The sequence below is a fragment of the Mastigoproctus giganteus genome, chromosome 8 (assembly GCF_048544385.1).
Source record: "Mastigoproctus giganteus isolate SK-2022 chromosome 8, ASM4854438v1, whole genome shotgun sequence".
Lineage (NCBI taxonomy): Eukaryota > Metazoa > Arthropoda > Arachnida > Uropygi > Thelyphonidae > Mastigoproctus > Mastigoproctus giganteus.
Window position 1 is genome coordinate 127476568 of NC_143582.1, and position 18983 is coordinate 127495550.

An 18983-nucleotide genomic window follows, 5' to 3' on the forward strand; every position below is an offset into this window, starting at 1 on the left:
AATGCTCGTCTACTCTCAGCAAAAATTGGAGAGGACGCTTGCCGACAGTTATAATTCTTGTTTAGGAATATGCCGTGCAGCGCACTCCGAAGTCCCGCTATCTGACCGTCAGGGGGAGTAAGAGTGTTATTCTAGATTCTTAGGTGGTTCATATGCAGTACGGTTAATAGTGGTATCAGGAATTCACTTCCGGAGCCGGGTGTGGCGCGGTGAATGACGAGAAAACCGTAGATGACACAACGGTACATTGTTGGCTGCTGGCCAACTTTCTCCATGTGAATAAGAATTTTGAAGTAGTGCCTGAAGGAGTTTGAGTAACTACCTATCAGTTTTCTCTTCCTTAGGGTGAACGCTACCATTTGCATCTATACTGGTGCAGTTTTTTTTTTTTTAAATCTTATCCAAAATCCGACTTTTCTACATTGAAATATATATATATATATATATATTTTTTTTTGCATTAATTATAATACTATTATGGATATAACAGTTATCCAAGGGGTGGGTAACCTTTTGAGACTGGGACAACGATAAGAAATGGTGTCAAAAGTTTTTGAAGAATCGCATATAGTTTTCACATGCTGCAGTTTTGGGCGCATTATGGTGTGGGGGGTGGAATTTATGTGTTATCTTATTGTATCTTCTCTTTTGTATTAATTTATATTTATTTATTATAGATAAATATTTATATATCCCCTTATAAACCCTTCCCACTTTTAAACCTGACTTGATTGATTTCAGAAAATCCCAGACTCACGGGGACCCCAATTATAATAGGTATTCTTCCACTGGACTGGCTGAGTTTCGGAATGACAGACACACACACATGAATGTAGAATATAACATTGTTTATTGACATATCATATATAAGAAGACTTGCAATAACATTTATCTGAATACAATATTTAGTTGGAGACTTGTTATCATACTAACGACTTGTTATCATACATAATCTTATATATTATAACACTGTGTCTCTTCATGTTCTACATAGGCTTCGATGGGTCATGGTATTCACCTCACACAATCCCTCTCTCTCTACTCCTAAACAGTCCGTATAAATGAACAACCAACTATCAGCCAATGAGCTGGCTAACAAATTCATTAAGAGTTCGTTTTTCCAAAATTGTAAGGAAAGTACATTTATTCAATCAAACATTTCCTTATAGCCAGGTTAACAGTCAACATTAATCAACCAAATTAAATAGTACCCTTCCAATCAATTAATTCCACAACTCCTTAATAGCCTACCTGTTTAATCAAATCATACTCCAATCAGATATATTCACCTTAAATCAACATTAACAAAAATTCCAAATTCAACTTTTAACTTTACACTAGTTAGGAAACCTTTACCCAATCGCTAACAATTCTTAATTACTTAATAGGTCATTTCTTTCTATCAAACATTAATACAGAACTTCACTTCCAATTATATACTACTTACACCTTAATTACATTACTCTTATGCCACCCTCTAGTCTGATTATCCTTTCTTTATGTATTTAGTACAGTACACTTATATATATATATTTATCACTTAGCCATCCTTCCATAACTATATAGCATTCTCCTATAGTCCTGCCCTTACTAATTTAGGTTCATTTATTCTCAGAAAACTTCCTAACACTTACGTGATTTTCTGGGCTTTTCTCCTTTACTCGGTTTACGTTCCTGTCTGTCTTAGGCGTGGACTGGAATGCAGAAGGTCGTCCATCCGGGGATCACGGTAATCTTTCTGATGTTTCCCTACCGGGTACTGCGCGGCTAGATTTAATTCAGGATCCTATATTCTTTCCTAGCCTGCATTTGTTTCTGTGGACTGAGGTGCTTTCCGAGTAGGCCAGTCGCTCGACAGCTCATTTTATTAAACTTTACCTCTAGAATTCTCAGAGTGTATATCTCCTTTCTCCCTCCATACTGCTTCAATATCTACCAGTGAACATTCCTTCCTACTCTAGTCTTACCTAGAGTTCTTATCACAATTCTCCCGCTACTACTTCCATCTACCCCAGGACTGCATCCACCACCCAAACTAGATCACGACTCTTTCCGAATCACCCCAAAACTCAACTCTCGAATCTGCTCCGTATCAATCTTTTTTTCAGACCCTTCTCTACGTTCTCTCAAAAATCCCTCCGCTTTCTTCCTGGCCAATCGTTGACTTCCACATCCTTTCCTTCGTGATTCTTATTCGTCTCCTTTAATTTCCGTGGGGCGTGTTTTTCCATCCTTTTGTGTCCGAACTTCCGTTGGTCTGGAAATTTCTGGCACTTTCGAGAAAAATAAACGTAAGTTCCGGTCAACTAAGCAAGTTTCATGCCTTCTTTGTGACCTCACATTCACATCCATTACTACCTCGCCCACACCTGCTAGAGTCGCACCGTGAAATTTTTAAGAGGTCCGCTCCCGCACTCAGTGCCCTTTCTATAGAGTATATGCTCCTGTCTTAAGTGGGATTTGTTTCGGTCTATTATACTTTTACTTACTCGCTTAAGGAATCCTTTACAACTGAGATATAACTAACTGGGAGTGTCTGGAATAACCTTCGAATTCCAGTGTTTCCTAACCCATGATATTTGAGCTGAAAACTAACTATTTACACTACAATTAATTCTTCCAATATTTAACAAAACTTTATTAAATTATTGTAAGGATGGGTCCTTACAATGGCCTTTGCTGACCTTGCGCCGTAAAGCCCTTAAACAACAACAGCTGCGGTTTTAAATGATTATTTTATAAAATTATGATTAACATCCAGAATTATTTAAGTAATATTTTATACAGGGTGTCTCAAAAATATTGGTACAAACGTTTAGGGGAGGTAGGTAACATCTAAAGGAATGTGAATCGCATAGGAACCCATAACCGGAAACGTCACGGGAAAGTAGTAGCAGAGGTACAAGAAGCAGAAATGGCACAAGACAGTAATTAGTGGCAAACATTTATTTGACATAATATTAACAATGGAGTACGAGATGGATGCATTTCATGATGTTACAACAGATGCTCGAAGGTTCCACCATCAGACGCGATGCATGCATGACACCTACGCAGTGGATTGGCGGACTCGGTCGAACACATCTGGAGTTTCTTTGACAGTAGCAGCAGCGCAGACGAGCATCGCCACGAGATCCATTTCCGTCTCCACAGGTGATTCATATACGATAGATTTGAGCCCCCCCCCACAAGAAGAAATCAAGGCTCGATAAATCAGGTGAGCGTAGGGGCCAGGCAACGGGTCCACCACAGCCAATCCATCGACGCCCAAAACGCCTGTTCAAATGGTCACGAACACACCTTCCATAATGGGCAAGCGCCCCGTCATGTTAAAACCAAATGTTGCGTCTCACATTTGCTGGAACATCGTAGAACTTGTTCAAGAAAGATCCGATATTTAGCAGAGTTCATGCGGGATGGTAACAGGTATGGGCCGACTAAGCAGTCACCGACCATACTTGCCCACACATTTATTGCGAAGCGATGTTGTGCTGCATGGGGGCGCACACCGTGTGGGCCCTCTGCTAATCCATACACTAGGTACATATCTGCCAGCTCACAGTTCGTATATCGATGCATGTTCTTCGTGCGGCGACTACTGATTGAATGAGTAAACCAGAAATTTTCCCTCTCGCGAACTGATGAACAGCGCCGTGTACCGACTTACGGTGACGTTTCCGGTTATGGGTTCCTATGCGATTCACATTCCTTTAGATGCTACTTACCACCCCTAAACGTTTGTACCAATATTTTTGAGACACCATGTGTATAGGTCTGTGAAGAAGTCTTCAGTTTTTTGTATTTTTAATTGATAGAGCGGCGAGTAGTTGTCTTCGATTTTGCACGCTCGAAAGTAGAAGAGTTTCTGAGGTTATGCGTAATGTTGTCTATCACTTTAAAGAAGGGTGGTCGGATAGAAAGGTACTGTTCGCATGTTTTAGGTGAATAGCAGAGGCTATTCTGTCTTCTTCTGTTATTGGACTGGTACAGTGAACAAGAGTCTCTGTGATAGTTCACAAAGGCCAACATGGCTCATTCTTACTTAGTATACAAAGAGAGAGAGAGAGAAAGCGCTTCACAGAGGCCTAGCAGTATCTTACGAACATTTTAATGAGTGCCTCTTTATAAACCAGGAATTTTAATGATCGTGGTAGATGTATTATGTATGTATGTAGTTCTAACAGTTACTACCGATTCTGCAGATTACTTACTCCTCTTGCCAGGGTTGGTACAGCTTCCCGTTGATAGTAACACTTTTAATAATAATTATTAAACCATAAAAGCTGATTGCTGGTGAATAGAATCAAAAGCTTTCTGCTGGTCAGTGTTTAAAAGTATTAGTGGTGTTAATAATTTGTCTAGTTCTTCTTTCAATTTATTCAAAAACCCACTTCCACAAAATCAGATGGAAGTTTCCAACAATCAACCGCCCGCTAGCTGGAGGCAAACCTTCGCATATCTATCCTTTAACCAACCGTCGTCAATTTGAATTGAATTTATACCCTCTCATGTGCGTGAGTAGTCTCAGCAAGAGAAGGAATGCTGTCAACATTGAGCTTACTCAAGCCATTTAACGCCTCAATCAGATCTCCTCGTAGGTCCCTAGTCTTTAGATACTGCAATTTACAGAACTAAAGCCTTTCTTAGTAAGACTACACTTTCGTTCCCTTCACCAATCTCGTTGCCCTTCTCTGCATCCGTTCCAGCAGCTGTACATCCTTCCTAAAATGAGGCCTCTAAACCTGTACAGTACTCAAGATGCGGTCTAAGCAACTTGAGTACTGTACACAGGTACAATTGAATAAACGGCACATTATCCATGCTAGAAAAGTTCCTGTATATCATTCACAAAACCCCATGAGCTGTGCTGAGTCTATCTGCATTTCTCAGGAAGTTTGACTGCACAGTTATCCCAGGTCATTTTTTATTTTCCGCTACCCTGAGTGTAGTACTTTACAGTTGGTAAATCTCGGATTATTGTTACCCATATGCAATACCTTGCATTTGTCAATATTAAAATTCAAGTTCTATTTCTCAGCCCATCTGCCTAATTTTTTATGTTGTTGCAAAGCGTACCTTGATTACTGTCATTAACCATCCTCACAACGTATGTATCATCTGCAAACTTAGGCATTAAGCCTGCTATATTTCCATCAATATCATTAATAAATATAGAAAACAGCCATGGACTCAGCACAGAACCATGGGAGACTCCACTAATAACATTTTTGCACAAAGAGAAGTGTCCATTAATAATCGCTCTGTGCCTTCTCCAACTCAACCATTCCTTTATCAATTTCAGTAACTTGCTCTGATGCCAAACTGTTCTAACTTGTACAACAGTCATATGTTCAACCGTATTAAAAGCTTTCCTGAAATCCTAGTATATGATATCAAAATTAATTTTTTGCATTCAGTTCTTTTGTCATTGTATCATAGTATCCAATCAGACTGGTTAGACAATATTGCTCCTTAACAAAACTATGCTATGACTGCAGTATAATTGCATTCCTGTCTAGATGGTTCTGCATTACTTCTTTAACCAGTGACTTCATTATTTTCCCTGGAACAGAAGTTAAGCTAACATGTCTGTAATTACTCATGTCACCTTTTGATTTCTCCTTTGTGAATTGGGGATTCATTCGTACATTCCCAGTTAATGGGGATCACCCCTGAATCAAAATATGCTCTCATAATTTTGGCTGCGGTTTTGCTTACTTCCTCTGCTGTCTCCCTTACTATAATTGGATGGATGCCATCCACCCCAGGAACTTTTTTTTATGTTTAGTTTAAACACGTTTTCTTCCGCTTATCTGTCAGTTATCAAAAATAATTTCGTTCCTTGTTAGTCTAATATACTTCTGGCATCCCCTTCCTTACAGAATTCCTCTTATGTGAATGTGGGCGCAAAATACCTATTCAGTTTGTCAGCAACCTGATCAGGATCATCAACGTTAAATCATCGACTCAAGTGGACCAATGTGATTCAACCTCTTTCTTTTACTGTTACTCTAAGCTAGGAAGTATTTGCTTCTTTTCCTCGCATTCTTTGCCAGAGACTTTTATCTGCCATTGACTTCTATATCTCCTGATACGTTGTGCATTCCGTGCATTTTTCCTCTCTGCCACAAGTCTCATTAGTTCATATCTTATATCCATTTAGGTCTACGCCTTGAACAGTATTTCTTATTCAGTATGAAAAGCATAGTAGTTTCTACCATTACTTCCCTGAATGCTTCCCATTTGAAATTTGCTGTTGGTAACGTCATCAGTTGTTTCCACTGCATAAAACTGTCTGAGGCCACTGTTGTCACCGTAACGAAAGCAAAAGCCCTTTCTTCTACTCTTCACGGTAGTTATGCCTTTAAGTAAATCCCACATCAATACTTTGTGATCACTGCCTCCTCTGGGGTCTTTTACCTACAGATTCTTAATGCATGATGAATCGCTGCTGATATTCAGATAAATAGTATTTTTTATTTATTTATTTATTTTGCCTATCTAATATGTTGCTGTAGAAAAGAGGCATCCATTAAATGTACAAAATTCTTGCTAAGGCATGAGTGACCAACCCACAAATTCCAAGTCATTATCTGGAAAGTTAAATCCTCCATTATAAGACATTCTGATTTACTGGCCCAGTCTATTTAACATTCCTATACTCATTTCATGTTCCCAATGATTGTGTCTTATCAAACTGATTCAACATTGCACTGGCCACTCATGTCGAGTGGATAGCTTCCGTTGATTTACAAGTTTCTTAACGAAGAGCATAATCCTTCCTGTTCTGTCTGTCCTTTCAGTCCACATTGTACTCCCCATACTAAGATTCTTCCTTTATGTCTAGGTGATACCACGTCTCCGATATCCCTACAATTTCTGCATTTGATGACTAAATCAGTACTTCATGAAATTTATTTTCAGTGATTCTACCATTATTGAATTGCAGCCAGTAGTGCACATATACCTTCTGGGTACGTGGGGGAAAACGTAAAAGTACTCCAGCAAATTAAAATGAGAGAGAGAGAGAGTGAGAGAGAGAGAGAGAGATATCAGTTAGTATCTTGAACATCGTACTCCGCTTCAAAGTTTCAGCCTCTATCAGTATTTGGTACGAACGTTAGGGACAAGTGATTCGAAAAGGATAGGGATACTATCGTACAAGATATACGTCAGTGACTTGTAGGGATATTTTTGGTTAGGCTATTTACAACATAATATAGGTGTTAAATATTAATGAGAGAGAGAGGGGGAAACTGTATTCTACGTGTTTCGGATGTTGTTTGGAGGAATTGCTTTGGTATGTATAGTGACTATAAAGTTAAGGCTACCGTTTTTGAAATCTGGCAGAAGATATGGTAATTGTGCCGCATGCATAAATGCATGCATAATCGAGGAGCAGTTTATTATGGTTGTTAGATTATTTTCATGTTCACCACCAAGTCAAATTTCTGGAGAGCAGTGCACAAAAAAGTGCAGAAGCAGCAGGAGTTTCAGTTCGAAATGAGAAGCGGTTATTTATAGAGCAGTTGAAGTTGACAACTTTTTCATATATACGAGTATATAAATTTCAATGCTAATTTGTAATATTATAACAGTCTAGCAGTGTACGTTAACAGTTTAATAGTATTTAGACATTTATTTTCGTATACCTTTGAAAAAAAAAAAACAGTAATAAATACATATTGTGAATATGAAAAGACTTTCCTTGTCTGTAAAAGGGGGGGGGGGAAGGCAAAGGGTAAAGAAACTAAAAACCACATCGTGTTATAGATCATTGGTTATGAAGCTTTCATAGGAAACCTGTAATTAGCAAGTGGGTACTTGCTAATTGCAGCCAATCTGTCATACGATAGTGGCAATCCAAGTTCAGGGGTCGGGCTCAGTTTGTCGCGTTTATATAGCCCTAATGTAAGTTTGGCTGTATGAAGGTTTGTGTTTGCTATGATTTATTCCCGAGCAAACAATGTTTTAACACTTTCAAAACACAATTGGGGAAAGGGGGGGAGGGAAGCACAGAAAATGTGATAAATTACTTTTAAATGGAGGGAAGTAACTAACAGTAACCTTACGAACTTATAACCTTATGAAACTTAATAATAATAAAAATGCATTGCGTTTGTTATTAATATAGTATATTAAGTATATAATATAGTTCAGTCGAAGCTCTTTATAGCGACCCTCTTTTTAACGTCTACACGTTATAACATCCTATGTGATTGGTCCCGGCCAGTTTCTCATTAACCTAATGCTATTTTATGAACAATCGGTATAACGACCGTTTTCTCATTCCTCTGCGGGGGGGGATCATTATATAGAACATCAACTATTTATTAATATACTATATAAAGCTGTAATTTATTAGAAGACTATTGATAATGCCTTCAGGTGATCGAACTGAGTTCAGCCAGACGTAGGACTGTGGTTTTGTCCCGTTCCCGTTAAGGCCTTATTTAAGTCCATTATCAAAAGAGCGTATTTACAACATCAGAATTCGTCCATTTTATAAAGAATGGAGAAAATCAGAAATTTATCTTGGAACAGTGAAGTTTATCAAATTATTTCAAATCCTGAAATGTGTCCGATTATACCAGAAAGTCACATCAATATAAATCATCATTAGGTGAATTAGTCGAAATGGATATAATTACATATATTCACGTAAGTTAATCTATGTAATTATATACCGAACTGAATACTCTACACCATTTAGGATAAAATTACTTGTTTCGCCAAGTATCAACAGTGCTAGCAATATTAATTCAACAATTTAATACAGGTACCGGACCATTTATCCGGCAATCTTGGGACCGGAGGTGACCCGGATTACTGGATTTTCCGGTTTTCTGGACCAAGGCTTAATATATACTTAAAATATAAAATAAACAATGAAAAGTAACGAAAGAAATTGTATTTAACAGATACAAATTAATACACTTATAAAGCAGGGTCTGTTTAATAAATATCAATCTACTAATCTTCACCTGAAGACAGTTCAACATCTGGGGTGACAGGTACAGGAAGAGAAGAAAAGCACAGGTATTTGAGGTTGAAGGTTGAGGCTTAGGCTCAGGCTGAACTTCACTGGAAAGTTTCTGGTTGATCTTTGGAAATATGTCCTGCAGATTCTGTTGTTTTTGGATTTTGGTTTTTCTTTAATGAAAACCTCTTGTATTTTATACATCCACATTATATGCTGCTCACTGATGAAGCTCTTTTGCTCCATTCCCGAATCAGTTCCTCAGTCTCAGGCTAATGCACCTATCTATTGACACTTTCTCTTCTTTCAGTGCACTGTCATCACCATCGTCATCGTCACTCTCATATGATTTGTTCTTATCAGCATTCATTACCATATACTACAATTTCACTAGCAGTGAGTTGGAGCACAACTGGAGCATCACCATCAATGTTTATACACTCTTGTATAGCCCCTTCATCAAATGACTTGGCTACTTCACATGACAAACCTTTTGCATATTCCAATAAATTCTTCACTATTTCTTCCTCACCAGACATACAAAAACCACAAAAATCAGTTTCATCATCATCATTATCGTCAAGAAATAAGTTAGATGGCCATAGTTTATGCCAGCCGTTTATCAAAGTATCCTTGGGTACATTGTCCCAGGACTTTGCTGCATTCCAAAGTGCGTCTTTAACATTAAATGCTTTCTGAAATTCTTTTAGCCCTGTACCTTTGTTGCAAGTGTCTACCATTTTCCGCAGAAATACATCCCTGTACCTGCACTTAAACGCACGGAGAATCCCTTGGTCTAAAGGCTGGATTAGCTAAGTACAGTTGGGATGCAAGTAAACAGCACATACATTGTCCTTGACTAGAACTTCAGCAGGAGGGTGTGCAGAACAATTATCAAGCACTAAAATAATTTTGCAGTCATCAGGTAGTCCCACAGATTTACAATGAGCCCTGGCATCAGGCACAAAGTTCTTTAGAAATCAATCGGTGAAAATTTGTTGTAATCCAAGCTCGTTTATTTGCCTTATAAATCACGGGAAACACCCTGACTCCCTTAAATACCCTAGGATTCTGACGTTTCCCAACAACGAGTAATTCGCACTTGTGGGTGCCGGCTGCGTTGGAACATGCAAGAATCGTAAGTCGTTCCCTGGGATCCTTATACCCTGCTGGTGCTGACTCATCTGGTATTACATACGATTTCCTTGGTATGTAACGCCAGAATAAAGAAGTTTCATCTGCATTGTACACCTGTTCAGCTGACAGTCCCTCATCAGAAATCAACTTGGCAAATTCATCTAAATACGCCTCTGCAGCATCGTGGTCTGCAGAAGCCTTTTCTCCACAAACCGTCAGCTTGCGAATGCCGTGTATTTGTTTAAATCTGTTCAACCACTCAGATGAATATTCACATGGAGTTGTCAAATTTAATTCCTCGTGAAAAAGTTTAGCTTGGGCCATTATAATGGAACGATCAAGTGGAAACTTTTCACTCCAGCGCTGCCTAATCCATTCAAGCAACGCTCTCTCCACGTCTACACTCTTCGACTGGTATAAAGGTTTTCGCTTGTCCATTAATTTAGGCACATCACTGTCATCGTAGAATTTAAGTATCTGTTCCTTCTGTTTCTTGATATTATAGATAGTAGATGTGCCAACACCATACTCCTCACTCAAATGCTGCACTGAAGCACCTTTATCGAGTCTCATAAGTAACTCTACTTTCTTCGATATACTGAGTGCAAAATGTTTCCACATGGTATTAAATTAAAATTATAATAAATTGTGATAAATGTAGAGGGGAAAGTGTACGCAGCAACTGTCATATTGAAACTGACGTACGATTGATTGCTATGATTCACGCTTGCTATATTCCGCACCTGCACGTTGTCAAAAAAAGCCGGCCAGATTCGAAACTAGCCAATTTTCTGGAAGCCGGATAAATGATCCGGTACCTGTATTAACAGATTAATATATTTCAATTACTGTAACGTATACGTAACTTACGAAGTAAATGTTTGTTCATTTTTGACTATAATAATTTATTAGTTATAAATTAATATCTGTTTCCCCCCCCCCCTCTAAAACCTCTGCTTTAAGTGCGATTATACAGTATGGGGGGTTGGCAAGACGCAGTCTTCTGTCATACACCGACAGTGCCGGGTTAACGCACTGGCTAGTAGGGCCCTTGCCCGGGGCGCCAGAAACAGAAGAAAGATGAGACAAGAAATATATATATCCTTAGTAAGAGGGCGTCAAAAAAACTTTCTGCCCGGGGCGTGGAAATACCATTACGGCTTTGTACACCGAACAATTTTAGGCGAATCTTAGTATTAGTAGTGGCAAATGATGCTAACTTATATAGCATCAACCCCCCCTTACCGAATCAACCCCCCAAAATAATTCCATTTCACCTAACCATCCCCCCCCCCAATAATTTCTCTAGTACTTCCTTGAATTTATTCAAGCTACCCATTTATGATTTAATAGAGAAGAGTTTTAGTTTAAGTATTCTTCATTATACAGCATTAACCCCCCCAAAAAATTATATTTCACCTAGCCACATCCCCAATAAATTTTCTAGTTCTACCTTGAATTTATTGAAGCTACCCACTTATGATTTAATAGAGAAGAGTTTTAGTTTAAGTATTCTTCATTTTCGCATGGTATGGGTGTAACCCATGGTTTCTGTTCGTGCTGTTAATTGTGAACCTACTTGTATAATTGTAAGTTTATTTGAACCGTACACTTTTCCTTTTGTATCGCACCACCCGCCCAACTTATTGGCCGCATGCCTGTTTGTGTTTCAACCCTAATAAATTGATTTGTTATTAGCAGTATTACGGGGATTCAACTTTTATTCTAATAAATTTCTTGTAATACTAAGAGTTGGCTGTAATTTTAAATTCATAGAATATTTTATGTCCTTTCAAATAGCCCAGTGTTTTAAGTGCACAGTAGGTCATTCATTTTCGTTAACGTGTTCATATAAAAACTGTTTGTACAAATTGAGACGTCAAGCTCATCATCAACTCGTTTTAGAATCATATTTATAGGAAAGAAGGTCAAAAAGAGTTACGAAAATGAATCTGTTTCTTGGTCCATGATTTTTTTCCCGAAATTGCAGTGGTTGTAGTTGATACACGCAAGCCTAAAAAAATTCAGTTCAGCAGCTGAAGTTTAAATTAATCAGAAATCCATTATTTGGAACCCGAATTTTGATTTTATTTTGCGTAAGAGAAATATTTGGTTATTCCGAAACTAAAATATTTTATTGTAAATAAACGTTGCGGTATGGTAAGCGATGAAATTTGATATACTGTATAGAACGATTCATACCTTTGACGGATTCATACCTCACACACACGCACTACATTACATGCAATATATCATAAGTATTGCCTATGCAATACCGTGAACATTTTATAGTGGTAAATTTATATTTCGATTACTTTCATCATTGCTTATTGATGTTAGATATCGCCTTTGCTTTCAAGTGGTAAAAACTTTTTTCCTGTTTTTTTCTTCTTCTTTACTATTTTTTATGTTTTGGAATTACATATCTGTAGTATTGATGCAAACTCTAAGATAAACTTCAGAACAGATTATTTTATAAACGTTCTTCGTCTCCCATGGAACCAAAAAAGCAAACGAGCGGCCAGAAATTTCTAATGACTATTCAATGCCGCATTTCTAAAAAAAGGAGAAAAAAAAAATACACATTTCTTCGGTGACGAGTTTTCTAAAACTCCGTCTCCATCTTAAGTTCTGTGGATGTATAAATAGCCATATTTTAAGCAAATAGTTGGTCGTCTTGATGCAGAAATAATCTATTTATCAATAGATCTTGATTTTGTCCCTATTTGAAATTCGTTTTTTCAGTGTTTTAATAGCATTCGGAAGGCAATTTACAAGAAATATATACAGTAGTGCAGTCTGCTCATGATTTATTGAAAAGCTAAAGAACATCATCGCAAGAGATTCAGAATATTTGTTTCTCCCAGTAAGCTTCTCTATTTCCTTCTGCTAGAAATAAAAAAGTACATTTTTCATCGTCAGTTACTTAAACATATTAAATAACTTCTGCTTTTAGTTTAAATGCTAAGTTAGCTAATTTTTTTTTTTTTTTTGAAATTAAGATAGATAGAGAGAGTGGTAAGTACGAATTAACTTGTTCGTTATAAAGTAATGCTATATTCAATGCTTCGTGCGCGATAAAACAAATTATAGAAATATGCAGTATGTAATCTATATTATAACTAGGCATTAAAACGTGTGAAAACAGAAAATATTTTATTGTCCATTCTTTTCAGTGCATTTATTAAATTTTATTATTTTCCTTTTCTTATTTTTCTTTTTCTTATTAATTCTTCATTTGATTTATTTTTCTCGTTCGCGTATACTGTACGGACCTGTATTCTTTATGGGAATCTTATCCCTTGAAAATATCATTGCATGCCCAATAAACTCCTAATGCCATCGCCATGAAATGAATAAATCAGTTTAAAACTCATTTTCAACAATGTGGAGCTCTGCCCATGATAGCTTACGTGTGCACGACTCGGTGTCCAGTATCTACGATTTTCTAACCCTGGACTGGTTGACGTATTCATTTTTACAGTACCCTCTCCTCTCTTGATCCAATATCGTTAGAGTTTTATTTCTGGAGACATTTGAAATAGGTAATATGAAAAACAAGGATGCGTTTTAAGGAAAAACACGTCTGTTCCATTTCATGTACGGAATAGATTCAGAGTGTCTGATATCTATTCTGTACATGGATTCTGAGGAATGGATGTAGAGTTATAAAGGGATTGATTATCTATCGGAGGTTGTGTTGAATTAGTCTGATTTGTATTACAAGCCGAACTCTACTATTGTCGCTTGATTGACTTTATGTTTGAATATACCATGTATTGGACTGAATTTAATATATCATATTCTTAATTGTCAACGTTGAGTAGATGTGATAGCTTTGGCTTGTATTGGAGAATTTAGTAAAACCTTACTAAATGAATATTGCATGACTGGTATTCAGAAGCGTTACTAGAGACGCAAATCATGTCTGGATATAAACGAGGAGCGGGAAAAAAATGGAACCTAGAATTGAGTAAATATAATAATGGTTTGTTTTCTTTATAAACTGCTTTCCTTCTTCAAATTTTAGGGCAGCTCTGTTTAGCTGTAAAATTTGCTGTCTGTAATGATTTTCGGATGGCAGCATAGCTAATTATGATAGAAGTTGCTGCTGTGACTTGAACTTCATGAGTTGTTACAATCTGTAGGAAGAATAAAAGTTGTTATTTTTTAAGAATGAATGTGAGGTAGAAGGAAGAAATCATTGGTTCTGATTACCCTCCTTTTGTTGTTTTTTTTTTTTTTTGAAAGAAATTGAAAAATGTTTGTCGATTATTGCAGAAGGAAATGATGTCCGAAATGAATTCGTATTCTGGTAAAGTGCTACACTGTATTCCAGCATGCCGGAAATTTCCCTTGAGGATACTGTTATAGTTTTGGTGATCATTATATGTATGCGCATAACATCTTGTTAGATTTCAAGCCAAATTAGCGAGGAAGTGACGTACTTTGGATTCCACCAACAAGAAGTTATAACTGATGAAATGTACTTCTTTCAGTGTTTTGAATAATAGAGCTTGCTTGAATTTTATCTCTAATTTGAAGGGTGAAATAAAAACACACTCACTGTGAGTTTCACAGTGAAAATGTTGTTATTTTCACTCTACTGTGAGTTTGCTTTAACTAAATCGGACTCGAAAGTTTGAAATAGGTGGCGGTTATAAGTGGTAGTCATTTTTGCTTCCGAATGGCGGATCAAAATTTTGAAATACCTCCCATCTACCTCTCACAGTACCTTGGTAAACCTTGATACGTATTTTGGCTAGAATCAGAGTGTAAACCCGAAGTTATTAGTGAAGTGCACGCTCCCACTCGCACTCACTACTACGCATTAAGATCTCAAACTTGCTTTCAGCTTTTGTTCGGAAGTAGGCTAAAAAAAGCAGAAAGAACACCATGATTGCCATATTTCTTCCTAGGTATGCCACATTCACCTGTGCTAATTTTTTATTTATTTATTATTATTTTTTTTTGTCATTTGCAATCCAATAGGTCACTCAATCTATAACTCAGTCATCTTTTATATGCACCTTTGATCTTTTTTGAATTACAGTAATCACAAAGTGTTATATTTTGCACGAATTTAATTTTCTGGACCTGTTTATCATCCCTTTAAATGGCTTTAGTCCCTTATCCTCAGCTATAATATACCTAAGCGTCATTGTCACCTACTCTTTGTTCTCCAGTGTTGGTCTGAAATTCACCTTCAGGAGACTTGTAAGAGCTTTGCAGTGCTACCGGTTAGTTTCTGGAGACAATTATTTGACCTCTGAAATAGTCTCTTTTGGCCGGGAACTCTTGCTCTCTCACCCTGTTGTTACACCAGCCTAATGGCCATTGTCTGTTGCAGATGGCAGCTTTCCATAGGATGGAGACAGAAATTTTCACTAGTATCAGGAATCTACTCCCATAGGTCCTGGTCAAAGTTTATTTTAATTCAAAGGAACGTAAACAGTAAGCTGCAGCGACTCTGAAGCATATTATTATTGATGGGAGTTAATACTCTCGAAGGCTACAGTAGACAATTATTAGGGTTTGCGAAATAACCACGTGTTAACATGACAGCTGAAGTATAGAGAGAGTTCATATTTAAAAAGAAATGCCGGAAGTATGATACTTCCCGCATGCACCATTGTTTTCTATCATTCCTATTTTTTTTTTTAAATTTAGAATAAAATAAAGATTTAATCACAGAAATGAGAATTTTAAGAATATCAGATAATAATAAAATACTTCCATCTTTTTTTTTTTTTTTTTTTTTTTTTTTACCAAAGTGCCATTTCTTAACATGCTCTACAAGGGAATTTCCAAAATTGCTCAAATAAGGGAGTAAATAAAAATCTTTTTATTTACTTCCTGGTGTTCTTTATTGGCATGTTTATTTAACTTTGCTCCAACCCGTTTCTACTGCTTCATCCTTGTATATACAGTATATTTGAAACTTCCAGTCAAGGCAGAGACTTTGTTTACTTCAAGGGTGGGGAAAAGGGGAGGGGATGGGCTAGAGTGAACGATATCGATCCGTTACGTGAGGCACAATAAGTGTTGGGAATCCTCCAGCCAACTGAGAAGTGATGCCGTGCACGACGTCGGAATGTCACCATTTTCCAGTTGGCGTTCTCGATGCCCTGGGTAACAAAGTTATCCTTCGCTTGTTTTTTTTTTTTACCCTTCTCTGATGCACACTGTAATACGCAGAGTACTAAAAGATATTGAGAAATTCCTAATACACATACACTAGTGTCATATAATTTTCCTAAATATCTCACGGTTTATTTCTAATATCACAACATATATTTCTCCCGACTTTTATTTCCCAATAAATCATAGGCTTCCTATTAAATTGTTCTTTAAAAATTCTGTAAACCGTAACACACTATAGAGGGCGATGCTGAGCTTAAAATGAATCCGTCTAACTCGCCCAATCGAGTCTAAGTAGTTTTCCTTTCCGATAATTGCCAGCAGAAAGAAAGACGTGGTGTAACACCGCCGCAAGAGGACTTATACTCTTCCTGAAGGGAGCGGTGAGTGAGAACTAATTGCAAGGATAATGGCACGCAAGGAAACTGAACGACGAGTTCGATTAGTTGGAGAACACAGCAGCATTCCTTATCAGCTTGTTGTGTCTTCTGTTATATTAATATTGTTAGCTGGGAAACTGCTTACTACTTGCATTGGATACTGACGCTGGAAGAAAACGTTTCATGTAATGTCATTCGATACATGTACATCTTAGTTTAATGAGATGAGAGTAAGTACTGGGGTTTCGTAAGAATCTTTCTGTGCATGTTAGTTGGATAACGGGAGGATGTTAATATTCTGAAGCAGCCCGTTTTTTTTTTTTTCTGTTTTTATTTAACTTTAATTGTTTACTATTTTTCTCAGTGAAGTGTATTAACTCACACGACCATTAGAATCAAGGTAAAAGCTGTTATTTTCGTGAATGACCGTTCCAGAACCACTTTTTGGTTGTAATAGCTCATCGAAGAAGATAATGACACTAACTGCGGTGATGATAAGAAGCACAGCTTGTAATTTCTTTTGATAAATTCCTTGAATATACTTACTGAGTACCGTATTGGATATCGTACTTAAATATCTGAAATACCAAATATTTAGAGACGCTATTAACATAAAAATGTGATGTTTGAATTACTAATTATTGTAATAGTACACCATGGGTGGTGCACTCTTTTTTAAAGTTTCTTGCAAACTTTTCTCGGTTTAGACAGAGACACGCCCTTGCTGGTAAAATCTAAGGTGTAATTTGTCTGGATGAAAATAACTTGCCATTTTTTTCTAACTGAAAGCAAAATTCGCTCATCTGAAACAATTTCATTTCTGCTTTCCAGTGTTAGAAAGTCTGCTGACTTCCTAACTCTGCCTTGGCTTTAATCTATAAAACGAGTTTCTTTGATATTTCCATGTTATTGCCTTGCTTGGGAAACCATCATTTTATTTTGTGACGGTTTATTAATTTGCTGAAAGTGAACGTTTTTGTATTTTTTCATAAGATACTCTAGTTCAATGGCTGTTATCATCTCATCAGAGAGTGAATGGATTCCCTCTGCAACTCTTGGTAGAATATAAGCCAGTGTTGTATTGGGAAAGTCAGTGAAGTCCAGACCTTTCTTCAGGAAGATCTTCGTTTTCGTCCTTTCTGATAGTTTATTTATATATTCATTTTTTTTTTTCCATCTCTACCTAAGAAGGAAGCAAATTGTTCTCACCCAGACAAACTTTTTTCAGTTTTGCTGGTTCGTGCATTGCACATTGGTAACATATCATTCCACCAGAGTATCAACCATTATCGCATTCCCTAATATAAAACGCTGACAAACCATTCATAGAAACTTTCTTAATTCCATAAATCAATTTATATACTAATAAGACACCGACACGTATTCAGCCAAACGGAAGTTGTAGTTAGCCCAGTTGTAGCCAAGTTCGTTGCTTCCACACGATACGTATTTAAAACCTCATAAATAATTTTTAGAGCTAACTACAATTTAATATATAACCGATTTTGTTGGATGCAGTTTATGGAATGTTTGTTTGGAACCATAAAAGTATACGTCTTTAACTGGCATGGTTCGGTAGTAATGCAGTGAAGCTGGACGCAGTGGAAATGTACTGCTGTGTTTATATCTGCGCTGTTAACTTTAGTGGAACTGCAATAGTGCTGCTTATTTAATCCCCGTTTATGCCTTCCAACTCAGCGATCGCCGTGCACTTTCTGCGTGACCATTTATTTCTCGAGCGCAGCTAAACTATTTCACATCTTTGTACAGGGAATATTCCTCGAGAAAAGTAACAACTCTATATTTAATTTAGTAAACTTTACGCAAACTCACTATTCATTCTAATCTCATAAATCTTTTATGCTGTAATGTCTGAGCGCTCCAAAAATTCTCCATTTTAAAATAAATACCAAAGGAAACATATGCATATATAATTTTATAAATTACATATTTATATCTTTGCATAGAACAAATATACTTTCGAAACTTTCTTGTGTTAAATGTGGATTTTGCCAATCAACTAGGATGCATGCACATTTCCCGGGAAACCTTTAAAATATATTCGACTTCAAACGAAATATTTTTTTCTGATCTTATTTCTTCAAATGTTTACGTGGATTGTTGGACACATTTGTATTTATCATGCTCTTCTCCACTGAGGAAGGAGACATCGCCAGAGTTTACTGAAATACTCCACTAAACAATACATGTAACGGAAAATTGATGGAACTTTCAACAAAATTCCGCTGAGAATACAGGTATCTAACTCTAGCGAAGATAAAAAAAAAGATTAATGCAGAACCGAAAGAGGAAGACGAATTTTAAATATGAAAATATGTCACGTA

The 18983-nt window shown here is 36.9% G+C and overlaps 1 protein-coding gene across 4 annotated transcripts in view; it reads left to right on the forward strand.

The window, feature by feature from the left end:
* LOC150081815 (RNA-binding protein Musashi homolog Rbp6-like) overlaps positions 1–18983 on the forward strand; it is a 1034865-nt gene that overhangs the window by 31384 nt on the left and 984498 nt on the right. The window lies entirely within an intron of this gene.